This window comes from Melanostigma gelatinosum, assembly GCF_949748355.1.
Source record: "Melanostigma gelatinosum genome assembly, chromosome: 11".
Taxonomy (NCBI): domain Eukaryota; kingdom Metazoa; phylum Chordata; class Actinopteri; order Perciformes; family Zoarcidae; genus Melanostigma; species Melanostigma gelatinosum.
The window spans coordinates 14,477,001-14,492,152 of NC_136644.1; the positions used below are offsets into that span (position 1 = coordinate 14,477,001).

At 40.2% G+C, this 15,152-nt stretch overlaps 1 pseudogene across 1 annotated transcript; it reads right to left on the reverse strand.

The window, feature by feature from the left end:
- Window positions 1–238: 238 nt before the first annotated feature.
- Window positions 239–2,131, reverse strand: LOC306784602 (perforin-1-like; annotated as a pseudogene). Its single transcript has 2 exons — window positions 1,596–2,131; window positions 239–1,411 (listed from the first exon to the last, which is right to left on the reverse strand). The product of its transcript is annotated as a perforin-1-like (transcript).
- Between the last annotated feature and the right edge of the window lie 13,021 nt (window positions 2,132–15,152).

Here is a 15,152-nt window from a genome sequence, read left to right on the forward strand (position 1 = left end):
CATACTTTTTAAGACATAAAATCAGACGGACACTGGTGTTGTCTTTGCGGATGCTTTATTGGCAGAATTTGTAAGTAACAGGAAAGGTGGATTATAAAACACAATTTTTCACAGACATTTTTGGATTACACTTTGTGTTTTGCAAACACAAATCAAACAAACAAAGAGTAACAGAGTGAAATATGCTCTTAACTATATTCATGATCATCAAATAGTGGTACTCTCGTCACTCTTAATGTCAACCGCTGACCTCAACCTGACTGGCCGGTTTAGCATACCCCTCCCCCATCCCAAGAAGGACCCCGTTTCTGGTGTGGAAGACCTTGGCCAGAGAGGGACTCATGGGGGATGGTATGTATTCTTGACATTGGTCACCGCCGAGACTTGGCTCACACTCGATTGTATATGAGAATAAGAGGGTGCCATGATTCATCATGCAAGAGTTGCTCACTGTCCCGCTATGTGGAAAAAATGAGCACTCGCCTAACAGATCACTATTCCAGTAAAGGTCCGCATCATAAACAGTGAACTTGAGTTTGTTTTTTTCGTTAATGACGATGTGTCCAAAGTCCAAAGTCTCCGGCCATCTAGGATTGTCATCGTTATTAATGACGATAGTTTGTTTCTTCTGATCGCCATAGCTCACCTCCACTGAACCATCTGTCTTAGTCCACCTACCACCATACAACCCTTCTGCATAGAGCCGGAAAACCTTTAATGTTGCAAGACCTTTCCCAGCAGGACAGCAGTTTGACTTGATATTCTGATTACTGTTGCAAACACAAGCACATCCAAGATCCCTTGTGCTGGATCTGTGACCAACCTGACAGGATTCTGAACATTGTTTCAACACTGCGTTTTGGCTGATGTACTTCTCCACCTCATGCTTCAGTCCGTCTCTGGCACGATGATTGCTTGGCAGTATGGTGTGCAGGGGGTTTATGATGTCAGGTGAGGGCTTCAGTGAGTTAAGCCAGTTGTTATAGACATAGTGGTTTGATTGGCTTTGAAAGAGGATGTCAGTGCCATCAATGTTTCCACCGATGACGTCTGTGCTGCGCTCATTAAACTTGCTGCTGAAACTTTGGCCGGAGGCTAACTTCTCCTTCTCTGCCTGACAGCGTTCGTACTCTGCCCTAATGCTCGCAGTGCTTGCAAAGTTAGCAGAAGCCTCGACTGACAAACATCATTGACTTCTGTTGCCGACAGTCCACTCATGGTGGCCTCACAGATCTTGACAGAAGTGATTGCTTTTATTTGCCCACCTAGAGACACTTGCGTTATGTAATGTGTACCATATGTTTCGATCAGTCTGCGATATAATGACAACGTTTTATATGAATAGGCTGGAAGGGAGGTCACGGCTGATTGAAAGTCAGGACTCAGTGGAGGATTTGTTGCCAATCTGTAGCTGTGAAGCACAGGAAGTATATTAATCAGTTACAGTCTATCACAATCCCATTTTATTCACTCTTAATGTTGTTTGCGAAATTGCTGTCTATCCAGGACACTGTGAAACAAAGTATTTCTCAGTGAACTGACCAAATAAAAGCAGAATTAATGCCAAGAAGACAAATATCTGTCCACATTCTCACCGATAGAAGCTGCAGTCGACAGAATGGCGAAAGAAGTTGTAGCAGTCTTGTTTGGACTTTCTCATGGCAAATTGAGATTCTTTGGAGTGGGAACCTCCAAAGCCAACACTAAGAGTAACAGACGGGTCTGCAGGGATTTCGAGGCCAATTTTCCAATTGTTGGACACAGCTGAGGTGGAGTCATTGACAAGAGTTTCAACAGAATTGTAGACTATACTGGAGACCTTTAAACTGCACTTTGGGAGAATTCCCCAGTCCACCACAGCAGCTGGGACCTTCTGACTAACTCTGTTCATGTAGTTGTTTCTGAACATCCTGCAAGTGTTGTTGCCGAGCTTCCATGTTTCCATGTCGATGACATAGGCACCTTTCCGCTGCATTGTGACGATGTCGAAGCCTTCTCCACCCAGGTTGTAACCTGGGACAAAGTGAGCCTTTTCACACTCTTGTGGTGAACCCATGAAGCCCACACTGGCTGACAGACACAGAGGACTCCATGCCCAGCTCAGGAGCATGAGATGCCACAGCCTTGCCATCTGTATGGAATCAATAAAAAGTGACAGAAGGTAAAGGGCATGGACACAGACTTAGTTAATTATTGTTAATTTTAATGTGCCAGATAACTCAACTCAAAACTCTGAGGTCTCACCTAGACTGTTGACAGCAAGCTCTGTTCAGTAACTTACAATATCTGATCCATGTTATAGTATTGATGTAGAGGTGGAGTCTTGATTGCCTTTGCATGTGATTCACACGTATAATTTTTTTTCGCTATCTGCATGTGAATGTGGTTTGTCATTGTTTGTTTGCACTGTAGGTGGTTGGCAGTGTTGTTAGTTCTGTTTTTGATACATTACATTACCTCTGACTTTCAAATGTTGAAACAGAACAGAAATAAATGTTTAAATATATCTGTGTTTCCTACCATCATCGTTGTCGAAATCGTTGTTAATAATTATTGTGAGGAATAATTAACATTGACATGTGATCAGACAGTGTCTTCACACATATTATTATTATTATTATTATTAAAAGGTGATCTGTGCATCTTTGTTATTCAGGAAGTTTGTATCAAACAAGTAGCCCTTCGTACTACTCGGTACCCTTGAAGTAGCTCTCAGTTTCTGCAAGTAGCAATTACAGTCTGTTATAAAGAAATTTAAAAAAATGTAAAAACCCAACTGCTAGTAAGAACGTGCAAAATTCAACAAATTTTCAGAAACACTGACACCTGGTCAGAGTAACATTGCTACCATATAATCTCATGTGAGGCATCAGCCTTTAGTTTACGTTAACCATCTTTGTGTTTACTGTGAGTCCAATTAGGGGCTGTGTGGTCCATGTTTGTTTTGATAGTGTGTCTGTTCGATTAAAACCAATGTGGCAGAAACAAGAAAAAGATTCATATTTTAGTTTTGTCCTTCCTGCCACCAGGAGACCAGATCGCCAGGAGGAAAATATGCATTAGCTCCGGGATACGGACTTTCAGTTAGCGGAGCTGCAGCTACTCAAATTCAGCTATCGTAAACCGCACGCGAGGGAGGTGATTCCAGGGGACTGCTCCAATACCTGCTGGATTAGCAAACTTTCTGTAGCTGCCATTACACAGGTTAGACCCAGAGCTACACCAGCTGGGGTTTTGTGCTGCCTGCATTCTAATCTCGACTGCTAACCCGAAACTGAAGGTTAGTCTCCCGGAGCTGTGGCCCACCCTTCTCCCGATAGTGAGTCCGGGATACCCCAAGAGTCCGGGATAAGAGTCAGCACCTCCAAGTCTGAGGCCTACTGTGTTTTGTACTGTGAATGTCTCCCTTTTGGGTTGGAGTGAGTCAGATGCAGGAGTTTAAGTACTTTGGTGTCATGTTCACCAAGCAGATTGATGAGACATTGGTAGTGATGCAGGCTTTGTACCAGACTGCTGTGATAAAGAGACACATTTAACTTGACAAGTTGACAAGTACTGTTATCTGTTTTATTGTACATTTTAATATTTTTCTTTTTTCAAATGATGTCTTGATTATTGCACTGTGCATATTGTTATGCACCATTCACCAAGTCAAATGTCTTGTATGTGTAACATACATGGCAATGAACGATTCTGATTCTGATTCTGAACACTCTTCGCTCTCATGTGTGTTGAGTTATGTGTGTGATTTTGCCAGTAAAGTAGGAAGTTGACAAACCAGCTGTTGTCTTTTAACCTTGATCACACACTACATTCAAATTATTTTGTAACTTCCAAAAACAATTGGCTGCACCATTTATGTGTCATTATACGAAAGCTGTGTATTATATTTGTTTTAATTTAGTCTTTTTCTGATTTTGTCCACTGATTCACTGCAAAATCACAAAACATGAAATCTATGGGGAGTGAATGAGTTCTATTGGCACAATAAATACCCAGTGATTGGACAAAAATCCTGTTGGATGGTAGCGATTAAGCACTTGAACATGCAGTAGAAATACTTGTGATGAATAAAGAACAGTGACATCTCCAGACATGCATACAAACTTCACACAACAACACCGTGATCTCTGGGGCTGCAAGCTTGAAGATGAATCCTATTTAAAACACTACAAAACCATCTCTAAATCTATTACATTATATGTGCAATCATGAACTGGGATTACAAAAACATTAGATGCTAAATGTGTTAGCTGTACACAATTCTTTCTTTTTACTTTTACTTTTCTTTTAATTTTGGCAAGAAGCCTCAGGTCACAACAAATTAAAAGTTCAATACACAAGATCAGAGACCCTTTAACTAAAACAATAGCCTACGAACCAGATGAAATTCATAAAATCTTCAAAGATTACTACGAAACCTTATACTCCCAGCCAAAGATTGTCAATGAAGATAACAAAGAATACTTCAGATCTTCCTTCAGTAGGAAAAATACAAAACGACGAACTAACTGCCCCATCACAAAAAAGAATTGGACATAGCGATTAGTAAATTGAAAACAAATAAATGCCCAGGGAGTGACGGTTTTCCGAATGAATGGTACAAAATCTTTAAAGAAGACCTCACCCCTGTATTGCTAGATTCCTTAAATTGGACACTCAGCAAAGCTGTGATATCCCAAAAAAGGTAAAAATAAAGAATGTTGTGAATCCTATCGTCCAATTTCTAAATTGAATGTAGATTATAAACTGTTTACATCTATAATCTCAAAAAGACTCAAACAATTTTTCCCTGATTTAATAAATGAAGATCAGACAGGGTTTATAAAAGGTCGACAAGCATAGGATAACATCAGACGAACCCTATACCTTATAGAACAGGCTAATAAACAACATCTAAGTGCAGCTCTGGTCAGTATCGATCAAGTATCAAAGGCATTTGATAGAGTCAGCTGGTCTTTTCTGTACAGAGTGCTAGAGAGGCTGGGTTTTAATGACCAATTCATTAGGTGCATACAATCTTTATATAGAGACCACTGGAATAAAGATCAATGGCCATCTGACAGGTAGTTTTAAGCTGTTTAGAGGCACTCGCCAGGGCTGCTGCCTTAGCCCCTCCCCTTTTTTCAATATTCATAGAGTTTCTGGCTCAAGCTATCAGACAAAGCAAAGAGCTGAAAGGGATCAATATAGCAAAGGAGGAACATATAATAGGACTTTTTGCAGATGATATTATTACTTATCTCCAGAATCCCAACTCAACAATTCCCAAACTTATGACAATTATGGCTGAGTCGGGCTATAAATTGAACATCACAAAAACACAGGTACTCTCTCTTAACTACATACCAAGTAAGGCAATCAGGCAGAAATATAAATTGAAGTGGGAAGCAAAATCAATAAAATACCTGGGAGTGCTAATCACTCAGGAATTGAAGAAAATATATGAAACAAACTACAATATAATAAATGATAGGATATAGAAAGATATAACAAAATGGTCAACACTAGTATGATTTTAGTTCAAGAATTGAGGTGGTGAAAATGAATACTGCCAAGGTTGCTGTACCTCTTCTTATCACTACCAGTCAGAATCACAGAATCTCAGTTTACAGCATGGGACAAACAGATATCCCGGTTGATCTGGGCAGGGGCAAGGCCAAGGGTCAAATTTAAGACATTCCAAATTGACATGTGTTAGATCCTGGGGTACTTCTGGCCCGATACGGGGCTACTTACTGACTCAGCTCTCTATTAAAAGATTGTCGAGCTGGTGTTCTGGCGAGGGAACTCGCCTGGCTCCGCTAACTGCCGTTACTCCCAACGTCTACCCTGCTTCCTCCGGTCGGAGCGCGCTCGGCCGAGAGACCAGTCCTGGCCCCGGGCGCTCCCACCAGTCGCGTCGGTTATGGCAGCTTCCCTCTTATGGATCCGTGCTCTTGGTAAATGCCAGGTTAGGTTTTAACGGCTAGGATTAATTCTTTCTAAAACCGTAAGGGGTTGTTCAGTGGATTCGGTCTCTAGGATAACCTTTCAGAACTCAGTTGTTAGACATACAATGGCTTTAACTTTTTACTACCACGAGGAATTTTTTACTACTTGAGCAAATGAATGCACTTGAGAAATTTACTTTAAATGCAGATTAGATATTTATTGCAGGTTATATTTGGTTAGTTTGCAAGGGTTAAAGCTACAGCTCACATAAAATGTCACTACACTTGATTCGTTACGTTAATTTTCTTCTCTGATTATACTCATTAGTTTTAGTTGCCGAGACGGCTCGGTTGGAGCTGGATTTTCAAAGGTGCCAATACATCCGTTGCAATCGTCCGTATCTTCTCTGGTGCATTTGGACAGCACTCGTGTTGAAATCCCGGTGTGCTGCCTGCAACCGTCTCCTTTTATTTCTCATTCGGGCTTAATCAGCCCCCCTTGTTCAATACATGATCTCATCCCCCCTCCCTCTGGAGAGGGCGTTGGGTTCTTGAACAAGTCCGGACAAGTCCAAGCTTCCTGCCTCTATGACTCATCTCTTGCAACAGTCTCCTCCTAACTCCACCCATAACATCTGCCTCTGATTTCTGCAAAGTCATTCTGACTAGTACTTTTACCGCAAGTCATTCTGACTATTCATTTCTATCTCAGCTCCTGGTTACACAGAACATTTGTTAAACACTCATTACATTTGTTAAATCACTCTATGCATTTAAACATTCGTTACATATTGATTAAACATTTCGTTATATAATTCATACACTTTATCTTTTGATTACACTTTATTCTGAGTATATGCTTTGTGCTCTTATATCCTGACTCTCCCTTGAATGTGCTCACATGTTACCGAGGCAGCTCTTAGGGGTCAACTCTTCTTGACACAAGGGAAACGGAAGCCGAGCACTGTCAAATCTTAGAGAATACTACTATGCGGCTCAATTGAGATACATTGTCTATTGGTGCTCCCCGGAGTATCAAACTAGATGGAAACACATTAAGCTAAATCTGGGTCAATCTCAACCTCAGGCCTGGCTCGGTGGAAAAGAATATACTGACCAAAAGGGAGAAAATTCCATCTTAGAAGAACCACTGAAAATTTGGAACGAGATAGTCAAAAATTACAAACTGGAAGGAGACAGTAAACTTCTGATTTGGCCTTCTCAAACCCCCAGGTTTAGACCTGGAGAGATAGATAATACATTTGTACGGTGGAGAGAAAAAAGGAATAACAGCTGTATGTACACTCATAGAGGGAAAGACTTTTAAAACTTTTGGAAAACTCGAAGGAAAATTTAAATTAGAAAATGGGGACCTGTTCAGATATTTACAGCTAAGACATTTCTATGATACAGAAATTAAAAAAGAAATTTCAGCAGAAGGGAATGAAGTGATTGAAGTGCTGATAGGTGCATACAAACAAACCCCCTCAACGATTGTTTCCAAACTGTACAGGAGTTTACAAAAACAAAACGGAAGAAACACACTATATGTAAAACTGAAATCGGAACTGGAATTGAACATTAAACTGTCGAAGAGTGATTGGCATTCCATGTGTAGAACACAACAAACTTCCACTACCTCTAGAAGATGGAGGGAATTTAGTTGGAAGAACTTAATCCGCTTTTTTATTACACCCCACATAAAACATAAACAATTGGGTAAAGAGCAGCAATGCTGGAGATAGTGTAGATTGTGTACCTGGGATTGATACCCGGCGATAATTCAAAAGAAGGCCATCTACCTCTTTAAAGTCCTGACACTCGCATGTAAAAAGGCAATCACAAGGAGCTGGTTGAAATGTGACCCTCCAAAACCAGGACAGTGGCTGGACATTGTAGAGGAAATATATTCCATGGAAAAACTGACTCACTATCAAAGGATTAAAGCAGGGACCCATGATCAACGCTGGAGAAAATGGACTGCATACAAGAGAAAAGATGAGTAGTGTTCTCAACTGGCCTGAAAAGAACGGATCAAAGGTTGTAATGAGAATTTAATTTTTATTTTTGTCATTAATGATGTGATGTTTTGTTGTGGATTTTGTTCAGTGCAATAGCAACTGACAAATTTATAAAATGTTTAAAGAAACAAAAAAAAAAGCAGTGACATTATACGTGCAATCATGAACTGTGATCACAAAAAACATTAAAAGATGCTAAATGTGTTAGATGCATACAACTATTTCTTTTTACTGTTTGAATGGTTCACCATCGCAGCACAAGTGCGTGTCCTGTTCCCATACAATGCAAACCACAATGTCACACATTTGGTGTTGGTTCAGTTTTGTTTATCTGACACATTTCTCACTCTGTCTCCAGTGATCGAGCTCAATTCCTCAAATGTAGAAGCTGCGGTAAAAGTAGCATTGTCGTATATGGAGCTTGAAATAAGAATAAAAGTGGAACCATATTTGATAGGCCGTCTCTGTATTTAGATAAGTCAGTCATCAAGTTACTGTAAAGAACCATACCATCTTTGGAGGTTCAACTCTTTAACTACAAACTATGTATACTTTAACATATTTGCTGTTGGACATTGGACCTTCAACATCTTGATTAGTCAATATGTGACATCTAAAAAAAAAGTGCTCCACCAGTGATGATTATGTGGTGAATATGTTTTCCTTTGAGCAGTCCGTTTCTGTTCATCATATCCACTGATTCAGTGTAAAACAATTAAAGGTGCTACATTCGAAATTCAGTGCATATTTATTGGGCTAAAGGTGCAACCAACGGCAAGAGTGCTGACAGAGCTAACAGGAGGGTGGATGCTATGCTCAGATTACAACACACACAGAGGGAGAGTGACTTGATTCTCTGCTCAGGTAGCCATTACTCCACTTTATCTTTACATAGCAAATAGTTGTTTGCTGCTATATTAATGCTCTGAGTATTTTAAAGAGAACCTTTGAACATTTAAAATTCCAAGAGCAGTTCACTACATGGTGGTTGAATAAATGTCACTAAGTATTGCATTTAGCATTTAGAGTGAAAATCTAAGTTGTAACTTTAAAACAGTGACAGTCATCTCGAGAGATGCATACAACACTTCCTGTGTAACACAACAACACTATGCTCTCTGTCAGTGCTGCAAGTTTGCAGATGCATCCCACCTTAAAACACAACAAAGCAATCTCTGAAAGGACATATTGGCTGATGTGTGAAATGATGACAAATTCTTGCTTTAAAAAGTTTTTCGACTGCTTTTTGTAGGATTAATCAAATCGCTATAGCCTTACTTAAAAGACAATTCCTCCTTTTAATAAATGTACAGAACTCAATCACAGCAGCCAAACTGTACAACATGAACAAAAATGTCATACGGTTTTTTGCCCATCTGACGTGTTTCACACTTTATACTCGAGTACTCGTGTGGTTGCAGTATTTTACTGATATGATGAGGAAGCCTATACTTCTCAATTGGATTTCTTAGGAGGTTAAGTAGCACTCAACACACAAAAGGATTATATTGCAATCTATTATTAGACTTTGAACATCTCAGTAATGACAGGTTTAAAAACTAAATAACAGCAGCCTTGAAAAATAAAATTACTGCAAATTGTTGTTTTTTTAGATTACATTTCTTCTGATTTTAATCTGAATTGTTTGTGTTTTTTGTCTCTGTGCATCTGCTGGCTTGTTTTTGGAGGGTGTTATATAACTGAATCATTTCTAATTTGTATTACTATTTGTAGTAGTATGACATTTTAGATACAAATTCGAACACATTATGATGCAGAGAACAACTAAGTATTTAAAGTACAGTAAGTAAATGTGGTGATTAAAAACCCCATAAGCACACATTGTAGCTCTTTTAAAACCCTTTTCGTTCATTTAAAAGGATGTGATTGTCAACAGTCAGCAATCATATCTATTACCAGTGGTGGAAGAAGTACTCAGATAATTTATAATAATCATCAGATAATTTAGATAATAGGAAAAGTAGCAATACCACAGTGTAGAAATACTGCAAGTTACAGGTAAAAGTCCTGCATTCAAAATGTTACTTAAGTAAAAGCACAAAAGTGTAATATATATTATATTTTTGTATTATAATAAGTAATGCATTAATGTGTTAATTTACTTAATGTTACAGCTGACAAAGGTGGAGCTAAATTTAATTTCTTTATATACTGCTGGGTGGCTTGTGAATTTCTCCCTGGTAATCAATACAGCTTTATCTTAACCTATCACACATCAGAATGAATTATTTGATTACATATTGAATTAATAATCTGTATCTGAAACGTATACTTATCAAATAAATATAGCAAAGTAAAGATTATCATATTCCCCTCTGAACTGTAGTGGAGTAGAGGACAATTTCCATTGTAAGTATACAATGGAAATACTCAAGAAAAGATGAAGTACCTGAGGATAATACTTAGGTACAGTACTTGAGTTAATGTACTTAGTGACTTTCCACTACTGTATCAATGATTTTATTGTTAGGCACAAACTGGACATTTTGTTTTTAACTGAAACTTGGTTAAATCAAGATAACAGTGCAGCTGTTCTTATTGAATCAACACCTCACAACTTCAGTTTCATGAGTGAAACAAGAGCGCATAAGAAAGGAGGTGGAGTTGCTGTTTTATTTAATGATTCTCTTCAATGCAAGCAGATGTCCTTTGGTCATTTTGGTTCTTTTGAATATGTGGCTCTGAATTCCACTCAAGCTTTATTCCTAAACATTTATAGACCGCCTAAATACTGTGCAACCTTCTTTGATGAGTTTACTGAACTGCCGTCTGTAATCTGTATTGATTTTGACTGTGTTGTTATTGTTGGTGATTTTAATATCCATGTTGATAATCCCCAGGACAGAGAGTCTATAGAACTATGTGGTGTCCTTGATAACTATGATCTGACTCAGCATGTGACACGACCCACCCACAACAGGGGGTACACTCTGGACCTAATCATCACCAAAGATGTAAACATTTCCAAGGTTGCTGTGACTGATGTTGCACTCTCTGATCATTTCTGTGTTTTCTTTGAGAGTGCAATCTCCTTGCACACAAATGTCCAAACCAAGGTTGTGACAAAGCGTTATGCTGCGTTCACACCGGTCGCGTTGATTTTTTGACGCACTGCAAAAAAGCGTCCAACGCACTGCACAATCGCGTCCAACGCGCCGCCGGTCGTGTTCACACCAAACACCGCAAAATCTCGTAGCGCCGGAGAGGGGGCGTGGTTTATCGTCCTGGAAGCCGTTCACCTGGCCGCCATTTATTTCCGCTGTCAACCGTGAAAGAAATAAGGACAATTGCTGCTTTGTACGTGTTGTGGAAGTCCCTCAAACATCGGAATGCCAAACGCCGTCATGTCTGGTTCATAATATTGTTCAGAGGAGCTCCGTGGATTGTATCGAGCTGTATTCACTGTCTAGCAAGCCACCGGTCGCTGTTTACTACAGCTGTAGGAACCCTAAATAAACTGATTCGGCTGTGATTCAACGGCAATAAACCGACAAAAAGGGACTCAGAAATAACTCCGTAATGATGCCGATTTGTACTTGTCTTCTCCGACAAAAAGGGACTCCGAAATAACTACGTAATGATCCCGATTTGTAGGCTACTTGTCTTCTCAATGGAGCTCTGATGGATCGGTGCTAGGCTATGCTAACATCGTAGCAGCTCCACCAGCACTCAATAACGTCACGTAGACGTAAATACGGCAGCGTCTATTCATTGTTTGTACCGTATGGTTTACACACACACATGTATACACATAGTTTGGTCCGGTCTCTATTGATATGAGGTATCGTAGCGCTCTGGGTGAACACAGACGGCTACAGGATTTATTTCCTGATTCAACAACGGCAGGAAGCCAGTGATGACAGGGGGAGCAACTCAACGCTGATAGGCTATCGCGCCACAGCGTCACGCGATTATGTCGCTGAAGTTGAAAAATTTCAACTCGGGCGTTGGCGATTTTGTGGCATCCAACGCGTCCACCGCGTCCACCGCACTGCAATAACGCGTCCAACGCGCCGCGCCATCGCAAAATCGCAGCGCGCCAGTCTCATCGCGTCTGTGCATAGACTTTGTATGTAATCTCGACGCGCGTCAAAAAATCAACGCGACCGGTGTGAACGCAGCATTACATCTCTGAAAACACCAGTGAACTATTTATTCAAAAGTTCTCCTCCACACCAGCCCTCTCTTGCCTCTCAGTCAATGAGCTTGTAGATGGCTTCAATTTTAAAGTTAAAAATATTATTGATGCCATTGCACCCACTAAAGTGAAGGTTGTCTCGGGTAAGCAAAGATCTCCTTGGAGAAATGCTACGCTGGTCAAAATAGAGAAACGAGAGTGTCGGAAAGCTGAGCGCAGGTGGCGAAAAACTAATCTCCAGGTTCACTGTGACATCTATAAAGAGAGACTTCGCAATTATAATTTGGAACTTAGAAATGCAAGGCAGTCATTCTTCTCTGACATCATAACCAAAAACAAGAACAATACACACGCCTTATTTGCTACCGTCGACAGGCTAACAAACCCTCCAGTGTCGGTAGCTGCTGAGCTCCAATCCACTTGGGCATGCAATCAATTTGCCTCCTTTTTTACTGACAAAATTCAGAAAATTAGACAAGCAGTCAGTGCCTCCACACCAACCACAGGATATGTGTTGTCCCGATCTCTGAATAACATCCATTCAAATATCATGACACAATTTCATTCAATCGACCGTAGAAGTTTAGAAGACATTATACAACATCTGAAGTCATCCTCCTGCTGCTTGGATATTCTATCAACACACTTTTTCAAAAATATTTCAAACTGCATGACCACTGCTCTTTTACAAATTGTAAACACATCCCTTCTCTCAGGTGTCTTCCCACAAGCCCTACAAACTGCAGTCATTAAACCACTCCTAAAGAAGGCTAGTTTAGACTCCGCAACAATGAAAAATTATAGGCCAATATCAAACCTCCCATTTTTAAGTAAAATAATTGAAAAAGCGGTTTTCCAACAGCTGACCAACTTCTTGGCCATAAATAACTGCTTTGATGTTTTCCAGTCAGGCTTTCGACAGCACCACAGGACTGAAACTGCTCTTGTTAAGGTTTTCAACGACATCCACTTAAACATAGACAATGGCAGAAGTTCAGTCTTAGTGTTACTGGATCTCAGTGCTGCATTCGACACGGTCGACCATGCCATACTCCTAGAAAGACTAAAAATCTGGGTGGGACTCTCTGGCACAGCACTTAACTGGTTTGCATCCAACTTGAAGGACAGAGAATACTTTGTGTCTGTAGCTGATTACACATCAGAGCTGACTAAAATGACATGTGGTGTTCCCCAAGGTTCAATACTGGGGCCTCTTCTGTTCAACATCTACATGCTTCCACTAGCTCAGATTATGGAAAACAACAAAGTGTGTTATCATAATTATGCAGATGACACACAAATCGACATAACTATGTCACCAGGGGACTATAATCCCATACAAGGGCTGGGTAACTGCATTGAACAAATCAACAACTGGATGTGCCAGAATTTTCTTCAATTAAACAAAGATAAAACAGAAGTAATTGTTTTTGGTACCAAGGACGAACAATTGAAAATCACCGCTCATCTTCAATCACTGATGTTAAAACCCACAAACCAAGCCAGAAATCTATGTGTAGTTATGGATTCAGACCTCAACCTGAACAGCCATATCAAGACAATTACAAAATCAGCCTACTATCACCTGAAGAATATATCAAGGATTAGAGGACTTATGTCTCAACAGGATTTGGAAAAACTTGTCCACGCATTTATCTTCAGCAGACTGGACTACTGTAACGGTGTGTTTACAGGTCTCTGTAAAAAATCCGTCAGAACGCTGCAGCTCGAGTCCTCACTAAGACCAGGAGGGTGGATCACATCACCCCAGTTCTAATGTCTTTGCACTGGCTTCCTGTCCAACAAAGAATTTACTTTAAAATCCTGCTGTTGGTTTACAAAGCACTGAATGGTTTAGGGCCAAAATACATCTCTGATCTGCTGCTACCTTATGAACCATCCCGACCCCTCAGGTCGTCTGGGACCGGTCTACTTTCTGTTCCCGGAGTCAGAACTAAACATGGAGAAGCAGCGTTCAGTTTTTCTGGTCCACATATCTGGAACAAAGTCCCAGAAAGCTGCAGGTCTGCTGAGACCCTCAGCTCATTTAAATCAAGATTGAAGACCTTTCTGTTTGCCTTGCCTTGCCTTGCCTTGCCTAGCCTAGCCTAGCCTAGCCTAGCCTAGCCTAGCCTATGAAACTCCAGTCAGTCAGTCCGATCGGCTGCAGCGTCCAATCACATAACTAATGAACAATGAGGGGGCGTGTCGGCCGTTAATATGGCGGCGCAGAAACAACTTCCGTTTCAAGCGAGTATCGAGGAGCGAGGAAAGATTGAAGACTTTTCTGTTTGCTGCTGCCTTTACTTGAACCACATTCAATGAATATATTAATCAATTTCCTGCATTTCTGCATTTTACTACTGCATTTTATTTCTTACACTGTTTTTTAATGTTTTAATGAATGTTCTTAATTGTTTTTAAATCTCCTTTTCTTTTGCCTTATGTTTTGATGCTTTTAATGGCTTTATGTGAAGCACTTTTGCACTTATGTGAATTACCTTGTTGTTGAAATGTGCTATACAAATAAACTTGCCTTGCCTTGCCTTGCCTTACTGATAATAACTTACACACACACACACACACACACACACACACACACACACACACACACACACACACACACACACACTAAGTATGCATATTCTTCTGCATTATGATGAGGATTTTTGTCAGGATTGGAAGGTTGCTACATAGTGTTCTGCATGAGGTAGGCGTAGTACAGACAGGGTTTCCTCCCACTGCATCTTTGTTGATAAGATGAAGATGTTCACCCTCTGCCGCTGCTTATGCAGTACTACAGGCAGCCTCCAATCTCTACTCTATTAATCTGGAATCTATTTTATTACCATAGAGGGGCACTAGTTCCATGCAGAAACTACTAGAAATGTGCAATATTTACAACAGCTTGTTCCATCACATCTTCAAGCTTATGATAAATAACAGAAACCTTCTGTGTTTCTCTTTAAAGAATTATAATAACCAACAGAACAAATCTTAAATGCTCGAAAGCTCAGAGAGATGCCTTCTAGCCATCAT